We start from the raw sequence: 6,000 nt of genomic DNA on the forward strand, positions 1-6,000 counted from the left end.
ATTTCTCATAATATATTTATGTACCCTGGCTGTGACTCGTAAATAACAAAGAACAGGACTCTCCAACTTGATCTTTAATTATAGAAGTCTTTGGGGGGTGAATTCCATAGTAGTTTCATCCATTGTAGAGAGTGAAAAAATTGAAACAAAGTACAGATTATTATTTTATTTTATTTGTGTTTACACCAAAGCAATAAAATTACTACACCTAGTAGCAGGGACCAAGATCATGACAGCTTCAAAATGACAAATGAGGCCTGCTAAGTGGATGTTCAGTACCACACCATGAAATCATCATTACATCAGTGTTTAAAAACCATACAACACCTAATCAGGTGCATTTTAATTAAGTGCACAGAGAGTCAGAATGTTTTGTTTGTTTGTTTGTTTTTTAAAGAATGTTCTCTAGTGATTTACTGACGCTCTGAGAAATACTGACCTGCACAGGGGTTTGAGGAATTGACCCTTAAGAGCTTGTTTTTGGCACCATAGCCCGTTTGACAGGTGCAGGTGTAATTCCCAGGAGTGTTAGTACAGGTGGAGTTGGGACCGCAGATGTCTTTCAGGCACTCATCGATGTCTGTGGGGGATAAGGACATAGTTACAGCAGGGACTGGAATAATGGTTCTAACACTGCTGCACTGTGTTTAGCAGCTCAACTGGACTTTTGAATTGCTCCAACTTAATTTTCACAAGATTATTGTTGTCTGGAAGTCTTCTTGGGTGAGACATAAATCCAGAGTTTATTATCTCTGTTTAATCTGTATTTTATAATATGCTAATAAAATTGTCAGTTTTTGAAAGATATTAGTCTTTTGTACATTTACACATTTTAAATGTTTCATTCATCCATCATATAGCAATATAGACAAATTATTGTTGAAATACCTTTCTGTTTATGCAATTTCACATTTCTTTTAACATACGCTGTTTTCTGAGAAACAAAATATGTGGGATTTCATATTGAACACTATTGTGCATGTACACATGGACAGAATGTACATTAGACAACACAGGGAAGAAATACAACATTTAGTCAAAATTTTGGGCATCCTGACCTCGACAGGGGTTTGAAATATTAGCCAAGGAACCCACGGGGAGTACTTGGTAACCTGGGTGACAGGTACAGGTGTGGGCTCCAACAGTGTTGGAGCAGTTAGCGTTGGGACCACAGATGTTGGGTTCCTCCACACACTCATTGATATCTGTGGGAGACTTTCCATAGTTAGAGCTTGACTTAGCTGAGTGCAACAATATTTATTAGTTATAAGTTCATACAATATGAAGTCAACAATAAAAAGTCAAATCGATGTCAATATCAAATCAATGAAATCAATGAATTTCTATGTCCCCACAGTAATATATCAGTGATTGAGGCATACCCACCTTTACAGGGGTTTGAAAGGCTGGGCTTGGTGTTATTAGGTGTTTGGTAACCCTTGTGACAGCAGCAGTTGTAAGACCCAAAAGTGTTCACGCAGTCAGATAAACGAACACAGTCGTCTGTCAGGGTTGCACACTCATCAATGTCTGTGGAAGATTGAAGGCACAGCCACAGCATAGTTCATTGGCCCGAGCATCTCCTGGGTTCTGCCCATTCCAGGATGCTGTCCCAAGGCCTATCTGTACTGTTTACTTACTTATTCATTCATTTAGTATCTCTTATCAAGAGCACCTTACTTACATGGTGTTTAATACAGGATCCAAGAGAACAGCAAGAACAGAAATACAAATGTCTTGTGTCTAAATCAGACCTTCCTAAGAGAAATATACTGTGTCTGCATCATACTGATGTGGATAAATATTCTAATATGGACTGGCATTACTAGTAATATTCTTTGAGCAGAATAAATCTAGCTAAGGGGAGCTATTGAAATCAGCACATCTCAGAAAGACCAGTTAACAGCCTGATGAGCAAAAAGGATTAGATTTACTTTATGATGGCTACTGTAAGCAGTTGGCTTTGACCAATAGGTAGATAGATAAAATGTATGAAGGATAGCAAGCTAACGCTGGCACTGAGTAACACATCATCACTCAAAAAGTTCAACCATGGATATTCAAAGCACACCCGTGTGTCCATACTGGCCAGATGGAAGGACAGGTTGTACTCAGGTTAGACCTATGTGTATCCAAGCTATTCTTGCCATTGGTAAGTATGGCCCATTTGGAAATGTCTAATCTCACCGGCCAACTTGGCATATGCAGACAAGAACTAGGCTGTCTCTGGTCTGTATAGAAGAGGTAACTTGATTGCTACAAAAAAATGATCACACAAGTGTTCTAGCAGTGGAGGGTTCTGGTGGTTCTGTGATGGTGTAATACTAGTGAAGGGTTCTCATGATTTCTGTGATGGTGTGAGTACATTGTCCAGGCATGGCTTAAGTGCATATATTCCCCTGAAAGTCAAGGACGATGCTAATAATTTGATAAATGAGTGATCATTGCTACCCTCTCTCCATTTTAAAGCATTCCTTTCCTGCAAAGAAAAGTGTCTTTCAAGATGGCACTGTCTCTGCCCACGGAGCACAAGCTTTCACATTCAATGGTTGGAGCAGCTCAACTATTTCGCAAGAACACGAAAAAAACAAGAATGTCAACCATCAGGCAGAATGTCTTGACTCCTGACATCAACCACTGCCCCCCCCCCACACAAGCACACACACACACACACACACACACACACGTACAATAATGATTACAGTGCCCCCTGGAACCATTTTGCTCCACAGTAAAATATTTGGAAAACAGCTTTTTAAAAAGATGCCTGCAGCCAACCAAATAATCCTCCTTTCAGCAGCTCTAGATTCCTCTTTGTTACACTTGATACGACAATACGCCATTGGGGGAAAAAACCCAGAACTAAGCCATTTTGGCAGCAGCTAAAACACTGCCAAGAGCACTTTACAAAACACTGGACAAATCTGTATTTACCTAGCATAGGTAGGGAATACGGCAACCAGCTGAATCTTTAGGATAATTCATGTCTCAGTATGCAGCATATTTATGTGATTTGCTATACATGCATAAATCTCCATGATTGGGAATGAGTAATTACCCATAATTCTCACTTTTTCTTTAAGTTTACTAAAGCATTCTATACTACAGTCTTGTTCCATTTATAACATAGAAAATGCTCAAATAAATATAAAGCTCTTAACATTTATATATACACAATGCATTGCATTGTTACCACTCTTCTGATAATCTCCAAGAGGCACTGACAGGTGGTTTGTCATAAGACCTTGAAACTGCTTATATTATAGTCTTATATTATTTTCTTGGATATCTCCCATACCTGTACAGCCATATGATTCATTAACTGGAAGACGATCATCCGGTAGTTGGAATCCATTCATGCACTGACAAAATCCTTCACCCACGCATTCGGCAAGTGGTCCGCAATCAGCCAGGCTGCAGTTGCTATGTCCTGTACACACAGATTGCACACAAGTAGTAAAGAGCAGCACCATTTCACCTGGCCCAGGCGATGTCCAGTTTAGGTGTTCTGTGTAATGGTGCGGAACATACTTACGAAGAGCATAGTTCCATGGGCAAGGAAACGGTGACAGAAAGTACACAAAGAATCCTCCTTGGCAAGCCAGGACCTTCAGGCTCGAAGTGTAGTAGTTGCAGTATCCAGCCCACCTCATTTGTGTTGGGCCTGACACAATCCCATCCTTGAGCGTTGGGTGAGCGAAGCCCAAACGTGCACACACATATGAGCCACAATGCCAGAGAAAGTGACACGTTTCGGTTAGAACATCCCCACCAATCCCTGTGAAGCGTGTCCATTTTCCACTCAGGCCAGAGTCACAGAGCGGGTAGCCCGCAAAACCATGCGCTGTGAAACCCACGTTGCGCCAAGGGCCAGTCACCACAGTGTGATTCTTACAAGGGTCTGTTTGAGACAGAAAATGATAAATAAAAGACTCAGGCCTGGATTCATTTAACAACTGAATTTCTTTTTTGCTAAAGTGTGTCTGTGGTGAAAAACACACAACGCTGTGCTCTTAATTGTGAATCAAAATTTAAAACATATATTGATTGAATCTAGAACTTTTTAAAAAAAAAATGAAATCACTGACAAAAGTGAATCCCTCAATTGCTTCATAAAGGATCAAGCGCTTTTTCAGAAAAGCCAGGGTGCCTGTCATCATCTCTTTTAAAAGAATGAATTTACCATCCATAGTGTTTTGTAGAAGACCCTATGAGATGATGTGAGAGACATGAGATGATAAATTTGAAAAGAGAAGAGGACAGTACTCTTATTTAGGCTACATGTTGCAAACAGGTGCATATGGTCAATTAACTGCATTCATAAATGTGCCATCCAAAAAATGTAATTACAGAAATTAGACTAAAGATTAAAATGTTTCACACTGCATGCAGCATATTGCTTTCACGAGTGAACTGATATTACTCAACTGGAAATCATTATATCAGGAAAACATAAGCTCAAATGAAACAGAGGCTGTAGTTCTATTACCAGCAAGATTATTAAAAAAGATTCAACCCTTACAAGCCATGGCTTTCATCTGTGAAATACTGAAATCTTATTGGCAGCTTGAATACACATTCAAAAACACAATTTAAAAATAGTTCCTAAAAATGGAAAGATAGCCAATGTTGGGGCTTTAGAGCTATTTAAAGGATGTCAAAATGATAACTTTCAGAGCCTCAGATCTTTTGAAGAAGGTAGCACATTGAAAAGTTTGAATCTTTAAGGCTATTATTTTTAAGAAAAAATATTTGCGTATGGTTATTTAAAGGAAGTATTTTGGTCAAATAAATCTGACCAGCTCAGATTTAATTGGAAGGGTTGAGTAAAATTCTCAGTAGGAAAACTAACCACATGCACCAAAGACAAAAAGGAGTCCTTCAGAAAACTTTTATCTGGCCACATAGGAATGCAGTGCGGCTGTACTCACCGAACTCCTGGCAGCTTCCGAAGAGGAAGAGACACCCTACGACCGAAACGAGAAGGAAATCAGTGGAGCAGAGTCTGAACATTGCCGCACAGCACAATCCTTCAACCTCAGAACAGATGGCAGAATGCATGCACCCTACTTTACACACAGAAAAATAAAACTTGTGTTCTTCAAAAATTATTGCATCCCTCTTGGTCCTATACCCGGTTATTCAACAATAATGCAAAAACTTTATTGCTCACCCAGCAGCTGTAAGACGCAACAGTAATTCATAATCAGCGATTCTTCATTGGCATTAATCCCCACGGCTGCCAAAGCACAGTCACCACTATAGAGTAATGAGTAGTGAAGGTCATTCTTGATACCACTGTTTTCTATTTGCATGGGGCATTTCATGCATCTAAGGTAAACAGTAAAGCCTGGACTGATTTGTATTTGCCAGTTTGTACTGAATTACATAAACAAACTGTACCGGTCGTGCATGGTCGAGGTCTGAAGGGCACAGCTTCTGGAGGGCAGGTGTAGCTTCACACATCAGGGGCTTCCTTCACACTAATGCAAGGGCTGGTGTGTCGCGTGCTTAGTTTCTGTCACATCCTGAGGCCTCTAACAACTCTGGTGGGATGTCTCCTACATCAAGCCTCAGATCTTTAATTAGTATGGACAGGTGTCCTCTGACAGTAGCTGTAAAAGGTTGAGTTTACGCAGAGATTACACTATGTTAAGCAAGGTCTTTGTCAGACCACATTTAGAGTATTTTTTGCAGTTATGGGCACCATACTTTAAGAATGACATACATCACTGTAATAACAGCCTATGTGTGTCACCGGAAGTTCTTTTATTTCAATATATGTATGGGAAGTAGTTGACCATAATTGTGGTGCTTGCGCTGGGTGGCCCAGCAATGATGTTTAAAAGGCTGATTTGATTTTTTTTTTTTTTTAAACCAGACCAGAATGCTGGCTCACTTCTGCAGGTGATGCAGCCACCCAGGCAACACACAGACATTTTGTGACAGGTTGCTCAGCACTCTGGCCAAGGGGAAGTGGGAGGGATACACTTCCCCAAT

General features: G+C 40.1%; 1 long non-coding RNA gene across 1 annotated transcript; it reads right to left on the reverse strand.

The window, feature by feature from the left end:
- Positions 1–360: 360 nt before the first annotated feature.
- LOC135243494 (uncharacterized) lies at positions 361–3,896 on the reverse strand. The gene is made up of 5 exons (XR_010326656.1): positions 3,536–3,896; positions 3,299–3,430; positions 1,387–1,530; positions 1,059–1,205; positions 361–580 (listed from the first exon to the last, which is right to left on the reverse strand). It is a non-coding gene; the product is annotated as an uncharacterized LOC135243494 (long non-coding RNA).
- Between the last annotated feature and the right edge of the window lie 2,104 nt (positions 3,897–6,000).

This window comes from Anguilla rostrata, chromosome 17 (genome assembly GCF_018555375.3).
Source record: "Anguilla rostrata isolate EN2019 chromosome 17, ASM1855537v3, whole genome shotgun sequence".
NCBI lineage: Eukaryota > Metazoa > Chordata > Actinopteri > Anguilliformes > Anguillidae > Anguilla > Anguilla rostrata.